General features: G+C 33.8%; 1 pseudogene; it reads left to right on the top strand.

Moving 5' to 3' along the window:
* Positions 1–21,765: 21,765 nt before the first annotated feature.
* LOC109688898 (large ribosomal subunit protein eL22 pseudogene) lies at positions 21,766–22,203 on the top strand (annotated as a pseudogene).
* Positions 22,204–25,679: the final 3,476 nt, after the last annotated feature.

The raw sequence follows: 25,679 nt of genomic DNA, 5'->3' as shown, positions 1-25,679 counted from the left end.
TGATTAAACAATAGTTTGATAGTTATTATTATAATAATATTGTTGTAACATATAACAATAATAATAGTTGAATAATATATAATTAAATGATAACAAGATTTAGAGCAGTTTTAGTTATTCTTTTTACTAGTATTTCTGGCTCATTAGCTCCGTTCTCAACCTAAGACTCCATTTATAGGCAAATTAGACATTTTCATCATATCCACATATGACTTTTGAACATTCCTATATTTTATATCATTTCTATTTTCTGTTCTTTCCAGATATTTTAATCTCACAGATCTTTCAATTTACAAAATTTTCTGTGAAATTCTATTAAACCTATTTATGAGATTTGTTTGCAGTTCTGAGTCTACACTTCTTTTATAGCTTATACAGCTTTCTGTACTTTGTCAAACATTGCAAGCATATGTTTTAATTCCTTGCATACATTAAGCAAAATTATTTCTCAGAGTGTGTGGTCTTCTTTTACTGAATCCTCTATGTGTGCATTTATATATCCTGTTTGTTTTGTTTTTTCATTAATATGATCATGTATCCTCATATTCCTTGTACTTTTCATTGAGTATTATGCATAGTATAGAAAAAGAAATTTGGGATAATTCGAAGCTTTTGATGGTATTAGCTTTCTTTTGAAAGGAAAAATAGTTTCTTCTTGTTGTCTGTTACTTGAGGGACACTGGCAGTACCAGGAAGTCTTAATTTAATCAATAACAAAGGTGCTGCAAAACTGGATTTCAGTTTTTGTTATTGCATTTTTAGATCAGACTTTCTTCAAATATCTACCGTGTTGGTTTGATCAAAACCACTTTTCACTGGTAGCTCTAAAATCAGTTTTTTTTTTCCTAGTAGTCCTGAGTTTTTTGAAACTCAGTGTCAGTTTCTTAGTCACCGCACTCTCTCCAGATTCACAGAAACATCTGGAATGCTGGGTTTTCTTCTCCAGGTTATCTTTTTTTCTTACCCAATGTGCATGTATGCTGTGTTCTGGTTTTATAGCTTCCTTCCACAGGAAGATTGATCTAATAACCTAGTCTCCAGATGCCTGAAATGAACCATCACCCTGCCATTTTTACATAAAACAATGTATTCCTGGAGCTCCTCCTACCTGACTAAGGATTTTGACTCTGTATCATCAGAAATTAATTAATGTTTTCTACTAAAAAGAAGGCAATCATTTCAGACGTTCATTTTCAATAGCATTAAAGGTCTGTCATTTCTTTATCGCATCCCTCCCCATCTAAGAGGAAGGAGGAAGTATGGACCTTAATTTTTTCCATTCATATGGATTATGCCACTCACTCAGGAAGCAAAAAGAACTAACTGCAGTTTGTTGTTTTGTTGCTAAAAGAATAACAATTTTTATCTTGCTAATTTAATGGTAAATATATCAATGGTAAGAGTTGCATCATAGTTTTTCCTTTTATTATGTTTACAACAAGAAAGATGTTGAATGAATGAATGAATGAAATAAAAAACAAGCTTGTGCCATATACTGAGAGTACTACTAAAAATTTTATTTTTAATCCTTGGGATTAAATTTTAGTTCTGCATTATGCTAAGAGAACATAATTTCTACCACTGAGATTTTAAAGAGTTCCAGAACACAGAAATTGGAGGTTACTTGATGGTCTTTGAAATGCTATTCATGAGGAGCTATTTTCCTTTTTCTTATGAAATAAAGAGAAATGAGGAAGAGATTAGATAATCTAATCATGAGGAAATGTGATTATTTGTCATATGCTCCATTGAGCATGTTAGTGATATGTTATTTAAAGAAAAAAAAAGAAAAGTTTGAGCTCAATGAAAAAATATTACATTTATTTCCAACTGTTAGGTTACTTATTTCCAAATCCTGATTGCATAAGGCATACTGTTACAGAAAGAAACAGAAAATTTTCTTTCTTTCTTTCTCTCTTTCTTTCTTCCTTCCTCCTTCCCTCCTTCTTCCCTCCCTCCTTCCCTCTTTCTCTCCTTCCCTCCTTCCTTCCTTCCTTCCTTCCTTCCTTCCTTCCTTCCTTCCTTCCTTCCTTCCTTCCTTCCTTCCTTCCTTCCTTCCTTTAGTGCTGGGGATCTACCTAGGGCCTATGTATGCTAGGCTTTACCGGTGAGCTATATCCCCAGGCTGGAAAGAACATTTTCTTAAAATTCTGGATGGGTTAAGATATAACCCATTTATCTAAATAGGTTATATGGACTTTGTTGAATTTAATCTTGTTTTTGTGCTTCAGTGATACATATGAATATAGAACATCTTCTCAGCAAATTAGAATAATGGAATGTAAAAGTACATGACAAGAAAAAATATAGGCCATTAGTCTGAGTCCTACATTTAGGTTGATAGGCCCACTCTAATGCCATCAAGTAAAAGAAAATTATTTCAGACCTACTCACAATTCAATTCATTTGTAATTTTAAATTCTTCAAATCAGAATTTGGATGCATTGACAGACTTAGGAATAAAATTATGGTGTTCTATCATTTTTTAGATATGAAAATTCTAAAACATGACAATTTTTAAATGACATAGTACCCTACTTACGTTTGTGCTAGGATATGTTAAGTCAGTGATTAAAGTTTGATTTATAAGTATGCCTCCCCAAATGCCCAAATCATCTTATATTGTGTTTCACCTTCCTTTCTCCTGTGATATTCCAGTTGAACTTCCTAAATGACAAGAGAAATGCAGAAAGAGAAACCAATGCATGCATTAGCATGGTCTGATGAAGAGATGACCTAATCTGTTCAGGGTCACTTCTAGCTCAGATGTGTTACTCAAAGTAAAGGATGAGCATTTGGGTATTCACAACTGAAATTAAAGAGATAAACTAGATCAAACCTTCCAGGTTTTGCTATTTAAGTATCCAGTACTATTACTCATAATAAAATCCCTATTTAAAGATATGCCACCTACTCAAATTTCAACAGTGTTTCTATTTCTGTACACTATAATGATATATAGTCTCCATATTTTACATAAGGAAAAAATCTCATTTATTGATCTTATTTGACTGCTTTTATTCTCATGAATAAGGAAAACAAAACAAGAATTTGTCTCAAAAATATCTCTTCTCAAATAGACAATATTGACAGTTCCTTGGCAAATCTGACTAAAATGAAGAGAGAAAAAACCCAAATCAGTAAAATCAGAAATGCAAAAGGGGAAATAGCTACAAACACCAAGAAAATCCAGGGAATCATCAGAGACTACTTTGAGAACCTATATTCCAATAAAAGAAGACCAGGAACTAGTGAAGAGGTCTGGTAGAGATGAACCAATTTGGGTTGTAATACACATGTGCATGGAAGCAATGCTAGGAATCTCTCTGTATAGTTATCTTTATCTCAAACTAGCAAAAACGCTATGTTTTACTTACTATCACTTCTGTCTTTTCTTCAACAAAATTGGAGAAGAGGGCAAAACAGGTAGTGCCTGGAACTGAGGGGGGTGGGGGAAAGTGAGGGGGCAGGGGGAAGGGGAAATAGATGGCCCAAACAGTGTATGTACATATGAATAAATAAATAAACAATAAAAATGTCTTTTCTCTATTTATTTAACTAGGGTTATTAATAAAAACATAAAATTAACATATATATGTGTATATATGTTTATATATATTATGCTTCTATGTATACTCATTTATCTCTCTGAAATAATATTCATGGCTATTGCAGTCATATCTTGAGTATTACCTTATGGAAACTAGAACAACCAAATAGATTACATGATGTATGAAGTTATTCAGGAGATCATCATTCATACAAATTCTTGTTGTTTTCATCCATATCACGTTATGTTCTTTATGGACCATGTAATTTTCACAGATTAATTGTTTAAACACCCACCTGATAGAAGATAAAAATAATCTGGAGCCACAGATAGTGCCAAGAGAAGGTGGGTTAGAATTTATCTCTTAATTCCATAGGAAATTATTTTAGATTGTGGCAAAAGAGTAAGTTTTATATGTGACAAAATTTACTGAAAAAATTATTTGACACACTGTTTAAGATCTTGCATGGCAAAACATTGAAGGAAGTCTTATATTTGTACTGTTAGAGATAGTGATGAAATTTCTTAGGATTGAGGGAGGAATCTTCCAGCTCTTTCTTTCAAGACCAAAATTCTACTGTTCTACTCTTGACTGCAAATTACTTGAGAAGGTAGTTTTTGCCTTCATCTCTCCAAGCAAGCAATTGTAGTACAGGGTGATGTTCTTTTACTATGTTTAGACTTTGAAGCTAAAGGTATAAACTGAACCATAGCCTGAAAACCACTAGTACAGTTGACAGAGTCTACTGTAGAATTAGGAAGACATGGTGGCTTGATATCAGATTTGTCACTTTCTAGCAGTGTGAGCTTGGGTAAATTATTTATCTTCTCTAACCTTCTATTTCTTTATATTAGATTGTCTCCCCAAAAAAAGCAATCAACAATATCTATTATGTCTTTATATACATGTTGCTTATCCTATCCAGAGACAGAGCCTATTTTTCCTCTTTTTAAATCTGAGCAAGGCTTGGGTCTTGCTATAATTAATAGAATATGGCAAAGTAGATGCAGTGTTAATTTGGGGATCAGGTCTTAACATGTCCTATTAGGGGATGGGTACTCATGGGAGGATAAAGGGTGAATGAAGAAGGTAAGGAAGGGAGAATATAGTCAATGTACTTTATATACTTGTATGAAAATTGAATGATGAGACTTGTTGAAATCGTTTTAAGTAGGGGGAGAGGGATAAGTGAGGGGTGAACCTAAATAAGATACATTGTAAACATATATGTAAATATCACAATGAAACCTCCACGTACAACAAATATATGCTAATAAAAATGTTTTAAAATAAAATATCAGCTAACACATATCAAGAAAAAAAAAAGAGTTCATGGAGCATTTGTATCTTTCCGAGCCCCAAGTCACCATGGAAGTCCATTTATCCTAAGGGAGAAAGAGACCCACCACCCCATTAGTTTCAGTCATCCCATTTAAGGCACCTGAGATGAATGAAGCCATCTGGAGGGCCACTATAGGCTGAGTTCAGTAATCACCAAAAAGAACAGAGAAGAAACCATTGAGAGTCCAGCCAATGCTGGACTCAATTGTAGGAACCAATAAGTCATTGCTGTCTGAAATCCCAAAATTTTGTGATGCTTTATTATACAGCAATGGATAAGGGAAATATTCTTCATCTGTAGACCTGAGATAATTATAATTAGCTACTAGTGTGGTGAATTTGAGAGTTTATGCATAATGGCATGCAATGTAGATGTTCAATTATTTTCTTATTTTTTCCTTTCTATACTTCTTCTTCATTTAATTACTCTTTCCCAGAATCCTCTAAATCCAAATACCTAAGATGTTGTCAGAAATGGGAAGAATTTTGATTAGAAAAACAATATACACACAGTTGGAGAGGGAAGGAAACCAGGAGTAAAATCAGTTTCTTCCCAGCCATGTCTCTAATTTCACTTGCTAATCATCGCAAATCTTAACTGTGGGATAAAAAATGATCCTCATTTAAGAATCCTAGTTTTTGAAGTGTTCAATAAATAGTACCTGTATTTATTCCATTTATTTTGAACTACTTTAAAAATTAAAGAAGTTGGATGGCATTAGGATGCCTCAGCAATTATTAATTGAGGCTAATTAGAGGCTTGAACTTGCAGAAACAAAGAGACTTCCAAGCATTGAATCCCAGAGTTGCAGAACTGTGCCACTATCCCTAGGCATTACTAACTTGCTAGAGATTCCCTGTGTTGGGGAGAATCTCCTGGAAAAGTTGTGCTGAGAACCATACCTGGAATTGAGTGCTTCAAGTGCCAGACAGAGGCCAAGAAGGATGCTCATTGTTTTCTGTGCACATGGAAGAAAGTTCGGCTAATATTGAAGGTACAGTCCTTTTTAACATCAACTTCACTCCTACTTCAGATTTCAGATTCCACAGTTGTGGAGTATTATATGGACCTATAATGTTTCTGAATTCTTTTTTACTCTGCTTGTTTATATTGCTCTATAAACTCCCACTCTCAAAGTTATTATGAGGTGACTAAGTACACACACATACATAATTTTTAAAATTCATTTTTTCTGGAATAAATACCTCATAAATGTCTTTACTACAGTATAATTTTTCAAAGTAGTCCCTCATTGGAAACACTACTTTAAAAAAACTGTTCTCAAAAATGTATGTTACCAAAGTGCCCTCATAGTCCATTTGAATAGCCTCTGTGTTGCTTAGCTTGCAGGATTTATTCTTATACACTAAAACATTAATAGCATACAGTAAATTTCCACTCATTTGCCGGCCTTTCTAGTGAGAAATAATGTATTTCCTCTATGATTTTAATTGCAAATTGTGCCCTTAGAACTCTTTAGTAAATATTTTCTTAGTAAAGTTTTGTAAGCACATATGCATGTATTATGCTGGTCAGTAAAATATGTGCCTTTAAGTAATATAATGGGAGATAAAAGCAGAGAAGTTCTGTATTGAAACTTTTGTTTGTTCTCATTTTCCTAGGAAGAGAAGTTATATTTGAAATCAAGTTATACTTGAAACAGTATCTCTATAATTTAACTCAGAGATATTGTTCTTCAAAGAAAAATGTCCTCTTCCAAATATGACAAATGACTGAGTGACACATTTGGTTTGCTTAGGATGGTTCTAGTTTATGCTAGTTGTCTTGGCATAATTATTAATAGGGATCTCTCTCATTCATAAAAATGTCTAGGACTTGAACATTAAATTATACAGTTATCCTATATATATAACTTTAATATTTGATTAAGATTAACTACAGACCATGCATTGAAGACTTGGGCTCACAAATAATGAGATCTTGTTTTTTTTTTTTTTTCTGTATATATATATATATTAACACCTATTGTTTCTCTTGGTACTTTGTTTTTTTTTTTTTTTTTTTTTCATTTTTCTTTTATTATTCATGTGTGCATACAAGGCTTGGTTCATTTCTCCCCCCTGCCCCCACCCCCTCCCTTACCACCCACTCCGCCCCCTCCCGCTCCCCCCCTCAATACCCAGCAGAAACTATTTTGCCCTTATCTCTAATTTTGTTGTAGAGAGAGTAGAAGCAATAATAGGAAGGAACAAGGGGTTTTGCTGGTTGAGATAAGGATAGCTATACAGGGCATTGACTCACATTGATTTCCTGTGTGTGGGTGTTACCTTCTAGGTTAATTCTTTTTGATCTAACCTTTTCTCTAGTTCCTGGTCCCCTTTTCCTATTGGCCTCAGTTGCTTTAAGGTATCTGCTTTAGTTTCTCTGCGTTAAGGGCAACAAATGCTAGCTAGTTTTTTAGGTGTCTTACCTATCCTCACCCCTCCCTTGTGTGCTCTCGCTTTTATCATGTGCTCATAGTCCAATCCCCTTGTTGTGTTTGCCCTTGATCTAATGTCCACATATGAGGGAGAACATACGATTTTTGGTCTTTTGAGCCAGGCTAACCTCACTCAGAATGATGTTCTCCAATTCCATCCATTTACCAGCGAATGATAACATTTCGTTCTTCTTCATGGCTGCATAAAATTCCATTGTGTATAGATACCACATTTTCTTAATCCATTCGTCAGTGCTGGGACATCTTGGCTGTTTCCATAACTTGGCTATTGTGAATAGTGCCGCAATAAACATGGATGTGCAGGTGCCTCTGGAGTAACAGTCTTTTGGGTATATCCCCAAGAGTGGTATTGCTGGATCAAATGGTAGATCGATGTCCATCTTTTTAAGTAGCCTCCAAATTTTTTTCCAGAGTGGTTGTACTAGTCTACATTCCCACCAACAGTGTAAAAGGGTTCCTTTTTCCCCGCATCCTCGCCAACACCTGTTGTTGGTGGTGTTGCTGATGATGGCTATTCTAACAGGGGTGAGGTGGAATCTTAGTGTGGTTTTAATTTGCATTTCCTTTATTGCTAGAGATGGTGAGCATTTTTTCATGTGTTTTCTGGCCATTTGAATTTCTTCTTTTGAGAAAGTTCTGTTTAGTTCACATGCCCATTTCTTTATTGGTTCATTAGTTTTGGGAGAATTTAGTTTTTTAAGTTCCCTGTATATTCTGGTTATCAGTCCTTTGTCTGATGTATAATTGGCAAATATTTTCTCCCACTCTGTGGGTGTTCTCTTCAGTTTAGAGACCATTTCTTTTGATGAACAGAAGCTTATTGTGCTTAAATCATAGTAAATTTACTTAAAGCTAAATATTCCTATTATTTGACCAAAGGGAGAAATTCTTAATAATATCATTCTAAAGTCCATTTTTAAGCTATCCAGTATAACTATAGTATTTCATGAAATTACCTTGAGGCATAATACTCTAGGATATGGTCAAATAGTCAAGTAATTGGAATCCTGGTGACTTGACAGGATATACAGTATACATTAAGAGCAGAGTTAGATGCTTTAATAATTTTTGTCCTAGAACTATGGTTTATAAATATTTTTGATTATTTCTCCTAATCCAGGATTTTAAAAATAAAGTAACTAGTTAGTAAGACTTTTAAGTAATTATAATTAAATATTTACTTCAATTATTGGCTGTTCAATATGAACAAAAGGTGAAGAGATGCTGAGTATCAAGCCATATAATACTGTAGGGACCTATATTTCCAGTAGTACATTTATAAAACAACAGAGAGATTAGTATTGATGTCAATATAACCTTTTCTTTGGAAAGGGGGAAAAAATAGAGGAAAGAGGTTTTTGGATCAAGGTGCCCTTGGAAGCAGCAGTCAGATAAGATGTAGCTGGAAGAGAAGCAAAAGGAATCAGAATGTGAATTTGTGGCAAGGTGGCTAAAAATGAAATTCTTTAAAAAGTACAGGACTTGGCTAGAGAAACAGTTGTGAGAAGACCAGGTGAACAAGTTGAGAGTTTACTTGAGACCAGAGTTGGGGGACCCATTATTGAAGTGAGTGCTTAATCTTTAGGAAGAAGAAAGCTGAAGTACACAAGTGTCCTAAGATGATTTCTCTATTGTTGTGGGGTAAAGTGTGTGTGTATGTTTGTCTTGGGAGGAGATAAGAGAGGCTCTCTGCTGTTGACTATGAAAAAACTTAGAAAACATTCCATTGTCTTTCTGAGTTCCAAAAGGTCTCTACTAAGAAATAATGGATTCATATTTTATAGACATTGTACTCATTCTGTGTTTAGGTAAAGAATGTTCTAACAAATGTTATTAGCTGAAAAGATAATGATTGAGCACCACATTGCTTAATTCTCACACTCCCTGAAATATAAGAAATTTTGCACTTCTATTTATAAATGTGAAGAATAATACAATGTTATGATTAATTTAAATATAACTTGGTTATTGATAGTTCATCATATTAAAATGTAGAAATAAAATTTAGCATTTTAGTCATTTTAAAGCATACAACTCAGTGGCATTAAGTATATTAACAGTGTTATGCCATCATCACCAATGTCCATTTCCAGAATTTTTTTCACCCCAAATACAAATTCTAGACCCATTAAAAAAATCTGCATTCTTCTTCTTCCCAGCTGCTGGAAAATTTATTATACATTTTGTTTCTATAACTTTTCCTATTCTAGTTACCACATGTAAGTTAGTCATATATTATTTTTCCTTTTGTGACTGGTTTATCTATATAACCTGTTTTCAGCATTTATTCTTGTTACATTACACTTCATAATTTACTTCCTTTTGATGTGTAATTTCAATTGTGTGTGTGTGGTTTTTTTCTGAATGCTTTTATATCAGTGAACATTTGAGTTGTTTCCAACTTTTGGTTGGTAAGCATAACACTGCTCTAAATATCAGTAACAAATATCTGTTGCAGTCACTGCTTTCAGTTCTTTTAGGTGTATTCCTAGGAGGGCATTGCTGAATCATGTGCTAATCCTGTTTTATTTTTTAAGAATCAGTCCAATTGTCTTCTCTAGAAACTCCATCATTTTACATTTCCACCAGAAATACACAAAAGTTTCTTTTTCGCCATATGGCTGCCAACACTTGTTCTTTTCTTTTTTCCTCCTTCTTTCCCATTCCTCTTTGTCAACCTCCAAAAAATAGCCACCCTAATGGGTCTTGGCATCTGTTACAGTGTTAACTAGTATTACCCTACTGACTAGTGATATAAGACATCTTTTCAATTGTATATTGTCCATTGTTTTTTGAGAAATGTCTGTTCAGTGTTTTTGTCCAAGTCAAGCCTGGTGTATAATTTCAGCATTCATTTGAAAGGCTGAGGCAGGATATCTGAGTTCTAGCACAGCCAGATATACACAGCCAGTTCCAAGCCAGTCTGAGCTAGACCATGAGAACTTCTCTCAAAAAACAAAAACAAAACAAAAAAGCATGAGCCTATAATCCCATATACTTTGGAGGTGGAGTTAAGAGGATCTTAGTTCAAGACCAGCCTGGGCAAATGTTAGCAAGAATATCTCAGTGAAAAAGTAGGACACAGTAGCACGTGCCAATAAATTCAGTTACACAGGATGGGGAGGTAGGAGGAAGTAAGTTCGAGGCCAGCATAGGCAATAGTGTTGGATCCTATTTTATTGTTATTTTTTTTTGGGGGGGGTTGGCAATATTGGGGTTTGAACTCAGGACCTGAGGCATGCTAGGCAGGTGTCTACCACTTGAGGCACTCCATCAATCCTTGTTTCTATTGTTGGGTTGTAGGAATTCTTTACATATTTTGGAAATAGTTATCTCGTATCAGATTTTCTCCTACTTTATGGGATGTCTTTTCAGTCTCTTGATAGTTATCAGTTGATGCGCAAAAAGTTTTGAATTTTGATGAACCACATTATCTGTTTTATTTTGACTGCCTGTGCTTTTAGTGTTATATCCAAGAAATCATTGCCAAATTCAATATCATGAAATTTTCCTATAAATTCTCCCATGAAAGCTTTAGATTTAGATCTTAAAGATACATTTCTGATCTTGTTTAGTCAATTTTTATATATGCTGAGAAGTCAGCCAATCTTTATTTTCTTGCATGTGAATACTGGAATTTCTCAGCACTATTTGTTGAAAAGACTATCAATTCCTTATTGAATGGTCTCCACAACTATGATTTGGATAAAATTTAAGTGCATCCCTCAAATATTCATGCACTGAAAGCTTGGTCAGTGACCTCTGTGAGATTTTCTCATCAGCCTGAGCAGAGTAAGATAGAAAAGAAGGAAATCAAACACTGTACTTAAAAAAAAATCAGTTGTTTTTTACCAAATAAGGAAATTACTACAGAGTAATTCATCTTCAATGAATAAATGCATCTTTGAAGAAATCACTCTAATTCTATTACTAGAGATTTAAAGGAATTATCTTTATATGTGTCCAGTTAATTTTGTTTTCAACTTTCTATAAATATGGAAAAACTAAATAAGAAACCATAATTTTATAAGTTAAAAAAATAACCTTAAAAAATCCATGTTTGAATGCTGAAGGAAGGATTTACTATTATGTGGAAGGTTAAACTTATATGACCTTTCTAAAACTTTCTAATTCTAAATTCTGCAATTTAAGAAATTGTCACTGTGTTTGACTCTTTGGTAGTATCCAATTAGCCATCCTGTCAGGACCTTTGTGAACCCAGCAAAAATTATGCAAACTTATAAGGAGAGTTAACAAGGAGTTGGGTAACTCTTTAGCTGGCATGAGGAACCTCATTTAATCACACGAGGCCAATGCATTTGCCTTAATTGCCTGAGCAATGTCATTTAAAGTTAACCAAGTGCCTATGAGCACATAAACATTACAAAGAAAATAAAGACAAAGTAAATCCTAGACTTACATTATTCACAGCAGATTAAATTTAGACCATCCCTTTCATAAATTTATTGCTAAATTTCCTGTATAACTGTCAAGAAATAAAATAAAAACACACTTAGCTAAGTAGGATTCTAGGATCTCTATTTGAAACAATCCATACATTTTTCTTGATGTATATATAGTTATATGTATTTATATGTAAACAATGTGTTACTTTTGTATGCACATAATATATACTGTTATATATTATATAACATATAATTCTATTTATATAACACATGTATAAAACTAATCATTAATTTCTATAAAAAACAGTGTATAAATTTATTTGGACAGAGTAATAATGTCAGCTTTGACATAGCAAAATAATACTTTGACAAAATGTGTTAATCTATTAAGAATAAATGTAAAATGAAATATTTCTTATATAAAAGCTTGAATTTCATTTGAAATCAGACCAAATACAGAACAATGAAGGAAAATGTGATATATGGCATTATAGATCTTTTATGTTATTGTTTTTATATTAGTGTTACCACATAATGACTGAGTAGGAAAGAGTTTTAGAGCATCATTTTTCATGTGAATTTTGATTAGATGATATTGACAGCTGTGATGATATTGATGTAGTAAGAAATTAAAGCCCCAAAACATTAGTAGAGATGAAATTATTCAGGGAGAGGTCAATGGGTGAGATTATCTTTCTATTGGTACCTCACATGATAGGTAAAATTTGGATAATCAGCATAGTTTAGAAGTCTGCAACTCTGATATTAAAATAATAATATTAATATTTTATTTTTCAAAGTGGAAGTGGCATAATTTCTTTGCTGATTATAAAAGCAAAAACCATATTAGAAAGATAATAAGTGGTAAGACCATAAATTTCATGTGTTTGTGGGATAGAGAAATAGATATTTTAGATTTTGTACCATAGGTGTATGAATATTGCGTTGATGGATATAGAATGATCATTGATCAATTGGAAAACAATGTATAGGCAATATTATTGTAATTCAGTCATGTTTGTTCTTATCCACTGTATACAAAATTATATTGTATATTGTCTACAGACCTAGCTGAGAAATAAATGTAATTATCTAAGATTGAAAAATGTGTTTCAAAATAGACCTCCTTAGGGAATGGAGCATTACAGATAATAACTCTGAATGAGTGGTTAAGAATTCTGTGGAATCTAGTGCAACCATCACTTTCTACTTCTAGGTCCAGTTATTAAACGTCTTAAATTCATTCCTACACATGGCCTTATATGACTAAGTGTGAACAACACTTTACCTAGGACACGAGTATTTGATAAATTTTGTAATTTATCATGTGCTATGTGACTACAGAATAAAGTATATAATATATTATGTATAATCAAAATTTTTACCTGGGCTAATCCAATCTCACCAGAACCCATTTGTCAGCTGGGTGCTTTGGAATTAGACTAGAAGACACTTCCTCCTGACACCTCTAGGAATCAAGAGGAAAACCATTGGTCCAGCTGAAAAGAAGGATTCTAAAATTAACAAAGAAACAAACATAGTCATTGCTAACAATTCAGTACATATTCTTTTATTTTCCTTTGCTCTGTATGCACACATATCTATCCATATATGTACAAATAGAAACAGAAGATCAAACCATCAATACTGCTTCCTGAACAACTTTAAATTACCTTACTACAGGAATGGCATGTTTACATTTCAAAATATAGAGATAAGCATCACTATTTTATCTTAGTATTTTTTCATTTATTATTTATTTTTTTTATTTTTGTTTGCGTCAGGGACTTCCTATGTAGGCCACGCTGAACTCCCAATCCTCTTGACTCAGCCACCAGGCCTGGCCCTGAGTAACTATTTTATTTATTTATTTATTCATGGTACTGGAGTTTGACCCCAAGGCCTCGCTATTCTACCATGATGTTATGCCCCAAGATGTTTTGAGACAGGGTCTCACTACCTTTCTGCCAGGGCTGGCCTCAAATTTGAAATCCTCCTGTCTGTACCTTCCGAGTAGCTGGGATTGCAGTTGTATGCCACTATGCCTGGCTTGCATGTGCAGAATATGTCTAGAGAAAACAAGTACGTAGACCAGGCTTACTTTTAACGTGGCTGTAAACCTCACGTGAGTACCCCACTTTGCTTTCGCAAACTTCACTGTATTTCCTGAGCTCAGTGGTCTACCTTTAAGTCACCTATTTAGTACTTTCTCTTCTCTTCCAAATTCAACTATTTCACTTTAGAAGCAAGTAGAATAGAATCTCCTTTTCCTTCTACTACAAATGTCCACCCTAATATGGGTTATGACAAATATTCTGTGTCTCCACATGCCAAAATAGACTAATTTTGCTTATCACTTATAGTCTAAGCATTCACTTAAACATAGGTTCTCATTTCCTGCTTTCTCTTGAAGGTCTTTGCTTCTACGATTATTATTTTTCTCTCTTTAATAACCAATTTGTTTTCCTACCTAGTGGATTATTTCTGTTAGCACACAAAGTTAATGAAATATGTTCAGTCTTGGGAAAATATACCCCATTCATTTAATTACAGACCTTCCCCAGCTACCATATTATTTCTCTGCTTCTACTTTCAGCAAAACCTCTTTTAAAAGTTGTTGATATTATTGGTCTCCATATCCTCAATATTTTCTTTTCTTGAACCAGTTGCATTAAGCTATTCTTCACACATTCCTGGGTTGAAGTTTGTCAGTGACCTTAATGTTATCAGGATGAAGGATCAGTTGAGTCCTCACCTGACTCTGCTGCTGGAATGATGAGAAACACTGAAACAATGCAACATGGCTCTCTTAAGAGAACCAGAGAAAAAAACAACACACATAGCTGTCTAACCCCAATGTCCTAAACAACGTGCATAGCTGCCTAACCCCAACGACCTTCCTGTTAATGTCCAGCGCCTCCCCCATCCTCCTTCCCAACCATCTTACCTAATGCCCATCCCCCTCCAACCTCTCTTCTCCCACCACAGGATGTTTAAAAATCCCAGCTTGTAAGAGAGGTGTGCTCTTGCTCCTCTCAGAGTGTTCCTCTGATGGCCGAGGGTCCCTCTCAGGTCTCCTCTCCCTAATAAAGACCTGCTGCTTACGAAGGTTACAAATTCTGTCTCAGAATGTCTCTCTTTTCAGCTTCTTCACTTTCCTTTCAAACTCTACTTTCCATGGCATTTTATCACTCCCTGTTTCCTGGAGCACTTTCTTCATTTTGTTTCCAGGGTGAAGCCTCCTCTGCTCCTACTTACTCTCCACACTGGATGCTTCTTGTGAATCTTATTGCTGGATCTCCTTCTTCTTGTCTTCTAAATTTTGGCCTGCTTCAGGTTCCATTTTTCCTTCATGGATTTTCTTTTCTTTGCATGTTCCTCAGATGGTTTCATCCATTCCCAAGGTTTTGTATACCATGAATACACTGAAGTATCTTAAGAAATTTCTTCCCTGTATTGCTCTCCTGAACTGCAGACTCATATCCAGCTTCCACTTGAAATGGCTCCTTGGATGTCCCACAAGAAATTTAAATTAGAGGTGGTGAAGTTGTTCAAAGCACACTGTATGCATCTGTGGAATTATCACATTGAAAAACCTTTTGTGCTATTAATGTATGCTATGCATATAAAAAGAGGCCCCAAGCTGAACTTTGAATACCTTTGCTGATCACCTGCTCGATTGCTTTTTGTTTTCCACTAATAATTGTTTGCTACCCAGTTTCCATTCACCCTCATCTTTACTCACAGAATCCTAATCTCAGTCAAGTTGGCAATGCACATTGCTTAAATTCATACCTACACAGGTCTACATAACAAGACAAAGATGCATAAAAGGGATCGCAGAAGAGTTCCCTTTATTCTACTCTCTAGAACAATGTACATAGCATATTCACTAACTGTTCATCAAAGTTTTGATAAGACTCATGCATAAAACTGACTGTACCTCATTTTGCATGTGTGTGTGTGTGTGTGTGTGTGTGTGTATTTTAGAGTTAAACTGGATTCTACTTAAAGGAGAAAATATAATAGACACTACCATTTAGGCAAAAAACATTAATTGTGAGTGTCTAAGAAATGGGAAACAAGGCTTTATCATAATCACTTGTAGAGAGCAACTTAATTGGCTACAAAGAATTTAGAAGTATTTTGAATATATAGATAAATACATATTATCTGATATATAGTGGATACACAGTAAATACTAAAACCTTACTGTGGTTTACTTTGAAATTCTCCAGGAAGAAAGTTTGCACCAAAAAGACTATTTAAAAGTGTATCCAAGGGCTGGTGGAGTGGCTCAGGCAGTAGAGTGCCTGCCTAGCAAGAGTGAGAACTTGAGTTCAAGCCCCATTACCCTCCCCACTTCAAAAAAGAATTAAAAAGTTTATATTAATTTTTGAAAATAATATTCAGTTTAATAAAATGAAGATTCATAAACTCATGTTTCTATTAAGTGTTTTTATAAGGATATATGCATTGTACAGGGGGTATTCATTGTGACTGTTCCAAATGGGCTTATATTGTACATTGGTTACATCACCGCCACCATCTCTCCTCCTTAACACCCTTCCTGGCCCCACTTAAAGCAATTCCAAGAGGTTTCTTTGTTCTATTTCATATAGGTACATGAAGTCCATCAACCGTATTCTCTTACTTTATTCTCCTTCATTCATTCTCCCTCTCCAACAAGTACCCCCTCACACATACCCTGTGCCTATTTCATAATCCTGTCTTTAGTTATTAATATCTAGGTAAATGTTTAAAAGGATTTCTCAGTGTGTGCCCATTATGAGTACACTTTACTTTGGTGCATTCAACCTTTTCTATTTTTCTCCCTTACCCTTTACTTCCCATTCTCTGGTTTTCAAAACATATACTTAAACTTAAAAATATTTTTTATGTTTATAACTATTGCTTATAAATTTTATCATAAGTTGCAAAATTTTTTAATAATCACTTTAGTGACTTTTGATTAATATTGTTTCCTTTATAATTGAATTTGTAAATGAAATGAATTCAATTTATCTGTTAAGTGTTTGATGTTTTTCCAAGTAATTAACTAATTATTATAAAACTATCCAATTAACAACTTAACATACTGGAATGAAATTTCTCTAAAATATACTAATTCTAAATATAACATAATATTTCTTCTTAAAATCATAAGTCTAAATTAGTTTTTAATTTATACATTTGAAATTAAAATTAAAAGGCTACTGCTCATCTGAGCTATTTTCTCATAAAATATAGTTTCTTATATCTGAATTTTTAGAAACCATAATTTTATTTTCATTACTGTTTTTGTTTGGTTGGTTCTTTGAGAAAGTGTCATTGTATACACCAAGCAGGCTTCCAACAAACTGTGTATACCAGGTTGGACTTGAACTCATGATCCTCCATGCCTGGCTTTTGATTCTCATTACTTTTAACCAGAGATGTCTCCTAGGTGTGAGATTTACACCTCTAAATTTATGAAGGAATCATTATTAGAACATTACTTTTCACAGCAAACTAGACAAAGCAGAAAAAACAAGAAAACTGGCCAAGATGCTGGCTGGTTCTTTGTTGAAGACTGTAGTGTGATGCATGCATAAATCTCATGGAAATGTTTATATGAATGATTCCATAGTGCTTTGAAATTGTTGCAGTCCAGGACCTTAAGATATCAGTGATACAAAGTACCTAGTTTTCCATTATATCTAAGATGGTAACTTCCAATCTAGGTGGTAAGTGGATCAGATTTTTTTAATTGCTCTATTCATTAAGATATGTAAAAATCATCCACCTAATTCAAACAATTAGTCTTATATAAACCAGAACTTTTTTGTACGTCATGTCTTTTTAGGACCCCAGTATTCTTACTGACTTTATAACAGACTATGTGATTGAAATTTGGATTGCTTTTATGGTTACAACTTCTAAAGATTTTCTAAAGAATAGCTTGATTGACTAAGTTCTGTGATTACCATGCATGTAAATGCAATTGCTGTATAGATTAAAGGAAGTAAAGTATTAAGAGTGAGGGAAATGATAGTCTTGCTTTCTTAATTATTCACTGATCAGCAAGTAATACTTGGAATGTTCTGTTTGTCAACCTTACAGAGGACTTTAACAACCTAAAGCTTATAAAAGAGCTATTTCAGAATGTTGAGAAAGCTTTGAAATAGGAAACATTCTTTGAAAACAATGCTGAAAAAGGAGGTGATTTAAAGCCAAAATTAGAGCTGTCTTCAAATCGAAGAAGAGTTATTCCTTTGGAAACCAGAAAAGCCTTTTCTTTCTAAAGGTTCAAGGGCAAAAGGAGGGCCCCATGTAAACCTACCAGAGTGGCAGATAGATTGTGAAACATGTAAAAGAGTTGAAACATCTGAAAATAGAACGGGCTGCTTCCAGAGATAGTGAATTGAAGGGATTTGAGTATCAGACTGGGAACTGGATTAGATGTTCCCTAACATTTATTTAAACTCTGAGAATCTGTGCTTCTGTGAAGTTTATGACTTGTAGATTATCTAGTACGTATGCTATTAATGAAAGGGAGTATTGAGGCCAATGGCAGACAGAATTTTCTTTATCCATATCCACATTAAGTTAATAAGGTTATCACAATATAGTCATGCTACTGTAATTTATTATGGATCTAACATTGACAAAGAGAATAAAAAGTCAAGGCCTAAGTCACAGATGCAGAGGGGAATGAAGAAAGGCATGCACACATTATTTAAAAAGATGACATTGCCAAGAAAGGCAGCTGTAATTAGGTTATTTTACAAAAGATGCAAATCTCCTTAAATCTCATCCTTTCTTGTCTTTTTCTTAGTTTAACCCACTTCTAACCCATGACTTATTACAACACAGTATAGTTTTCTTTCTTTGTTTCCTACTTCCAATAATACATTCTTTCTTATTTGTTTTCTGTCTTTCTTATCTACCCCTTTATGTCTTGATGTTCTCACAAAGCTTTATTTCATTTAATAAATATTTATTGAGTACCTACAAAGGGCCCAGAACTCTACTAGGAATTTAGCATATAATAGTAAATTTAGCACAGGAAGGAAAGAGCTTAAGGTAGGAAAGAAGACATGCACTAAATAAACAGATAAATTCCCAGACATATTAGAAGACAAATGCTTTAGATATATGAAGAAATGGAACAGGGTAGGTAGAGCTCAACAGTACATTTGTGGATGCTTTGAGGGACAGGTGGCATGCAGTAAGATCAGAGTAAGTGTCATTGAGGAGAGGAGATCTGAGTAAACACTTGATGGAGGAGAAGATATTAGCCAAGCAGAGATCTAAGAGCAGAATGTGCCAGGTAGAGGAAAACAGCTATTATCAAAGGCTCTGGAATAAAATGTTCTGGATATGTTCCAGAGGAAGAGCAAGAAGCCTTAAGTGGGAGACACCAGAGGCAAAAATGAAGTTGAGGAGGGTTGATCAGAAAAAGCCTTGCAATCAAGGTGATGGCCTTGTGAGTTATCACAAAGATTTGAGAAGTGTCATGACTTGATCTGAGTAATATCTTGAAATAATCTTTCAGACTGCTGTGTTGAGGACGGTTTCTGGTGGATAAGTACACAAGTACAGACACCTGTGAAGTTTGGTGTAATAAAATTACAAAACTAGGAGACTGCCAAAAGCTTCAAGGCAGCAGAAACAAAATAATCCTGAGTCGCTATTTAAATTTTTATATGTTTCAGATTTTTTTCTATTTTTGCCTTATTAAGATCATTCATTAGCCATTCATGGTGGTGCATGCCTGTAACTCCAGCCATTTGGAAGATGGAGGCATGTAATCACAAGTTCCTAGACAGCCTGTGAAAAGATACTGAGGCACTGTCTCAAAAACAAAGTACAAACAAAAGAGCTGGAGGCATGGCTAAGCTGTGAAGTGTTATGTGCAACACCCTGGGTTCAATTTCAAATACTGAAAAAACAAAGAGATTATTCTTTAAATCAGTTGTGCAATTTATATCTTCCTTGAGGATGGAGTGTGAGGCTTACTTTTTTAACATAAGCTTTTCTAGCCAACCTTAAAATATTTATGTGCATATTATTTGACTTTTTCATAAATTAACCAAGTTTTTGTTTCTTAGTTGAACACTGTGATGCCTATTCTCATTTTTATTCGTTTCTTAAACATTCACACACATTTACTTTCTAAAAATTTAGTTTTAGATCTAGCTAAATCTTCATTTTTAACCCTGCCCTACAAGACTTGGTCCTTCATTATTCCTGTTATAGTAAAACTTCATCAGCATGTATCCTTTCCTGTGTTCAGTCAATAACACAACACAACTTTGTTGAGTTGTACTATGTTCCTGTCATTCTATTAGCAACTGGGAGAAGAACAACCAAAACAGAAATAGCTCCCATTGTATATTTCACTATGGTAAGCACCAAGCTATCTAGGGGCCCTCCACACATGTGCCCTGAGTATCATTCTGAAAAGGCAAGTTCTGTAGACTACAATCAGATCCAACACACAGTTATATTTCACTAATAGCCAATATTATGTTGAAAATTGGTATTTTCACATGTATAGCTCTTAAGATGGTGACTATCTTATTACCATATGATTACCACTATGATACATTTATTTTTGAAAAATATTTTTATTTATTCATTTTTTCAGATGTGCATGCATTGTTTGGGCCATTTCTTCCCCTTATTCCCTGACCCCCCCTCCACCCACCCCTCTTGCTTCCAGGCAGAACCTGTTCTGCCCTTTTCTCCAATTTTGTTCAAGAGAAGACATAAGCAATAATAAGAAAGATACAGTTTTTTTGCTAGTTTGAGATAAGGATAGCTATACAGAGAGATTCCTAGCATTGCTTCCATGCACATGTGTGTTACAACCCTAATTGATTCATCTCTACCAGACCTCTTCATACATTAATCTTTACTCATGCTGTGTAACTGTGTGTCTGGAGTAAAGTCATAGATGAAATGAATGAATATGGGAAAAGCTATAAGTTTCCTCCTAGTATAACACACACACACACATATATATAATTTCACACAAGTAATGGTGCAAATAATTCCAGGTGTTAATGGCCCTCCTGAAGTTCAATTATGATGTTTTAGATATATGATCAAGGACCTTCCATAAAGAATCATTGCTATGGAAATAATTATGCTTTTATATTTCCCTCAGTGTATTTAAAAGACTATTATTCATTTAATACATACTTAAATTTTGTTCTAGCTTCTCTTGTTGATGGAATTTATGTATCAGTGCAGGAAAGAAAATTGAATCCTCTAGTTGATTAGTTGCAAATCACTTGCTCTTTATATGGAGGGAAACTCTAAGCACTGCTGTATTTGGAGGAGGTGGAGGTAAGAGGATAGTGGTCTGAAACTTTATCTAAAAATACAAACTAAATACAAAAGAACTAAGGGCAACTCAAGTAGAATATTTGTCTAGAAAGTATGAGGCCCTGAGTTCAATCCTAAGCATTACTAAAAAAAAGTCACATGTGAAATCATAAATTTTAATATCTCATAAAATTTAAAATGATATCTATATTGAAAAAATGCAGATCTGAAAAAAAGAGGCAGCATGGACTTCCTGACTTTGTAAGATTTGACAACTCAGAAGTTGGTCCTATACTGATCCCCAAATATATTAGTTCTTACTCCAGTTTGTTGGGTTATTTATTCTTACTTGGCTTCTGTCTCAGATGTATTTGCCTATGTGGCTAAAGTTTGTCAGTTTTGTAAAAATGAGTGAGTTGACAGCTACAATATACAGAATTTACCGGTGGAAAGAATAAGTCCATATAAATATAGTTAAAGACCTCGTCAAAGTTAATTAATCATGGTGAATGTGCTAATTTGTTAGATGAGAACTTTGAACAAATACACAGCTAAAGTAAGGGGAAAATATTAAACAAAGGTAATTCTTGGCATACCAAACAATGCACAAACATGAAGCAATCATAAAGTTAGGAACAAAAACTATAATAAATACATCACAATTAAGAAACCTAACATGAGGCTGCTGCCATGGCGCCCATGGAAAAGCTTGTGGTGAAGCGGGGCAAAAAAAAGAAGCAAGTTCTGAAGTTCACCCTGGACTGCACTCATCCTGTGGAAGATGGAATCATGAATGCTGCCAATTTTTAGCAGTTTCTCCAAGAGAGAATCAAAGTGAACAGGAAAGCTGGGAATCTTGGTGGAGGTGTTGTAGCCATCAAAAGGAGCAAGAGCAAGATCACTATAACTTCTGAGGTGCCTTTTTCCAAAAGGTATTTGAAATATCTCACCAAAAAATATTTGAAGAAGAATAATCTACGTGATTGGTTGTGTATAGTTGCTAACAGCAAAGAGAGTTATGAATTACAATACTTCCAGATTAACCAGGATGAAGAGGAGGAGGAAGATGAGGATTAAAATTCACTTATCTGGAATCTTTTGTATGAGTTTTTGAATAAAACTTGGTAACCAAAAAAAAAAAAAAAGAAAAAAAAGTAATCTAACATGAGAGCTGGGTAAAGTAAAATGGAAATGTTGAATTTGTATGTAATGTAGTGACCTTTTTAAATTATGTATGGGATATTACAATGAATAAAGACCATGAAAAGCTTGCTATGGCTTGGATTTCATCCACATACAGTTTAGATTAAGTTCTTATCTTTCCACTCTAATTTTCTCAGAGGCTACACTTTATAGCTCTGTAGTTGTGCTTCAAGAAAGTGATTAAAATTCAACTAAAAAAAAGTAGAAGGAAATTCGGATGATATGGTCTGAAAAAAGAAGTCTGGGAAATGATTTGATTGTTCTTAAGTAGATAATAGCAGCTAGACTATTTGTATTTCCTCATATTATAGAATAATAAGTGGAAGTCTATACATTTTCTCTATAAATTTTAAAAGGGGTTACATGCCTAATGTATTTGCAGATGTCAGATAGAGTAGGGTTTATTAAAAGTCAGGAGCTTATTAGTCTCTCAATATACCTTCCATTTCTGTGATAGAGTTACATTTTTCAAGCTTTCTTTATACTGAATATATTTAATTTTTATTATTTTTAGTTACTTTAATTTCATGATCATTTTACTTTAAATTAAGCTTATCACTACTGAGGTTAAATTCTACCACTTTATAAATATTAATATATTAATTTTCAGATTTCAGAATTTATTCCTGATATTAAGTTTTATAAGACAACCAGAGATTACTGCATGTTAAGTTCTAGAATATAATTATTATGAAAATAACTATTTTGATAATGCAGGGTTTTTTGTTTACAAATAAAGGAAAATGCCCCCAATATGAAAATAGTTATCAATATGTCATCACATCTCATATGAATACATATTTTATGTGTGTGTACATACACATTGAAAGTAGGATAACATACAATGTATTTCTTCAATCGTTTTTAAAAATGTTAAGTATTTATGAATCTCTTCATAAATTTTCAAAGTCACATATCAAGAGCAAGGAGATATTAGAGTTCAGAATAGGAAAAAATTGATTTTTGAGAAATAGAAATACAAAAGATGATTTAATCAGTCTACTGAATTAATGAGTCGGTTAAGGCAGACAGAGATTTTTGGAAATACATTCCATCACCTTAATACCTGTTTATTTTCTTCTTATTTGAAGGAAAATAGATTATCTTTTATATTTAAAGAAAGATAACAGCATTTAGGCAATGTCAACTATAATTATTTTGGAAACTGATATAATGTGTGAATACATTAAGAGTAGAGGGCCATGTGGACCTTAAAGAGACTTAGAATTGGAAGTTGAAATAACCAGTGGGGTAAACACTCTTCCTAGAAGGAAATCATTTAGTAACTCACTTTCTTTCTCTTTCATCTCATCTCACTATGCTGCCCAGGCAGTCCTCCAGTAGGACTTTAGGCTGTGCCACCGTGCAGAGATTTGTAAATTGCTACCTTATGCTGATAAGTAAGTGAAATAAAGAAGGAAAAATAGTTTATAGTGCTAAATACAATTTAGATTACAAGTTACTAAAGTTACATCAGATATTAGAGTTAAAGTGAGAAAGAATGATTTTTTGAGAAATTTCAGTTAATAAAAATAGTTTTATATGAGAACATTGGAAAGTCTTAATTTTTAAGATTTGTTAATTTTATATTCATGCATTGTTCCCCATTTTACATTTGTTTTTGAAACAAATTCTTGCTATGTAGCCCACATCAACTTTGGACTCACAGCCTTCCTACCCCTGCCTCCCGAGTGTGGGATTAAAATGTGTACCACCATACCCTGCATAATACCCCATTAAAGACACTTCCTCTACCACTATTATCAAAGACCAGATTTTTCTTTTGTTTTGTTTCGCCTTTTCTTTTCAAATCTTCACTTCATTTTTAATATAAAAAATGCAAATTTGGAAACTCATCCTTTTTCCCCAAAACATAATGCTTTGCCTCTTAAAAGTAAAAATAAAGTACTAATTCTATATGTGTAAAATGTACCATACAAAACTGTATCCAAAGTTATATTGCTACCAAAGTGTTCTAGATTAAAACAAGTAACAGAAAGCCCCTCATTTTAAACAAAAATTACAAATTATAAAATCAAAATACACACAGGACAGAGCCAATCTATATAATCATGCAGCACATTCTGCTCCCAAATCAAGTTGAATTTTTATGTCTCTATATAGATGCTTTTTCTTAATATCAGCAAGAAAAAATGATATTTAAATAATAATGCTAAAAGTGGGTAATTTGAAGAGTAAAAAATTATATATAAATTAATAATACTTTTATTTTTAAGTAAGTTAATTATCCCTATATAAGTAAACCAACTGCTTTAATTATTCCAATTTTGCAACTTAGTTGTCTGTTTTCTTCCTTCTATCTGGTGTTTTCTTCCTTTACATTCTTTCCTTAGTTCCTTCCTTCCCCTCTCTCTTTTCCTCCTTCCATTTCTTCCTTGCTTCTTTAATTTCCATTTTGAATAATCTCAATTACTAAAGTCCACAGACAAGCAAAGATAACACATGGTGTATAATTCAAGATAGCATTATCTTTGGAGAGGAGGGAAGGGAACTATGAGTGTAGCTTCTTGGACTATTACATATTCTTGTATAATTCTCATTAATTGAACTTTAGTCAATTTTTATATATATGGAGATTACAATAGCACATTCATTTTGTGTTATTAACTAAATTATAAAATATATTATTTGAGATTTTATCAAACATTAAACCAGTCTTTGGCATACATGACAGAGTCTCCATCATCAGAGTCTAGTGGTGAGTACAGGCAACTAAACAGGTAATTAGAAGGTGGCAGAATGCATGCACAAGATAGAAAGCAACAGGAGTCTCCAAATTAGGACAAATTAGGACATAGGATAAACAGCAGAAATCTCATTTGTGTTGGAACTTAAAAGATTGGCCAGTGGGGGTTAAGAAAAGAAGTTATAAAATGTGTTTAGTAGAGGAAATTCCATGTGTATGGGCCCAGATATGAGGGACTGCGCTGGTCTTTTATGTAACTAGAATTTGTACAGACTTGCTCAAAATCCAAGAACTCAAGATGTAGAAATATTTATTCTTTTTTTTCCCCCTGCTGGCAGTACTGGGGTTTGAACTCAGACACTAGTACTTGCTAGGCAGGCACTCTAACACTTGAGACACTCCACCAGCTCTTTTCTTTGTTGAGTATTTTTTAGATAAGCTCTTGTGAACTATTTGCTCAGAGTGGCTTTGAACTGTGGTCCTCCTAATCTCTGCCTCCTAAGTAGAGATTAGGATTATAGTAGCTAGGATTATAGGAGTGAGTATGCTGGTTATTTTTGAAGTAGGGTCTCACTTTATTTATGCCTTGGAGGGCAATTCTCTTATTTTGTACTTCCCAGTGATGCTAGGATGACAGGCCACACACCACTGCTTTCAGCCATTGGTTGAAATGGGGACTTGTGAATCTGTTTTT

The sequence above is a fragment of the Castor canadensis genome, chromosome 14, assembly GCF_047511655.1.
Source record: "Castor canadensis chromosome 14, mCasCan1.hap1v2, whole genome shotgun sequence".
NCBI classification, from domain to species: Eukaryota; Metazoa; Chordata; class Mammalia; order Rodentia; family Castoridae; genus Castor; species Castor canadensis.
The sequence above is the reverse complement of the archived record's forward strand: the minus strand, read 5'-3'. Positions and strand labels throughout refer to the sequence as shown.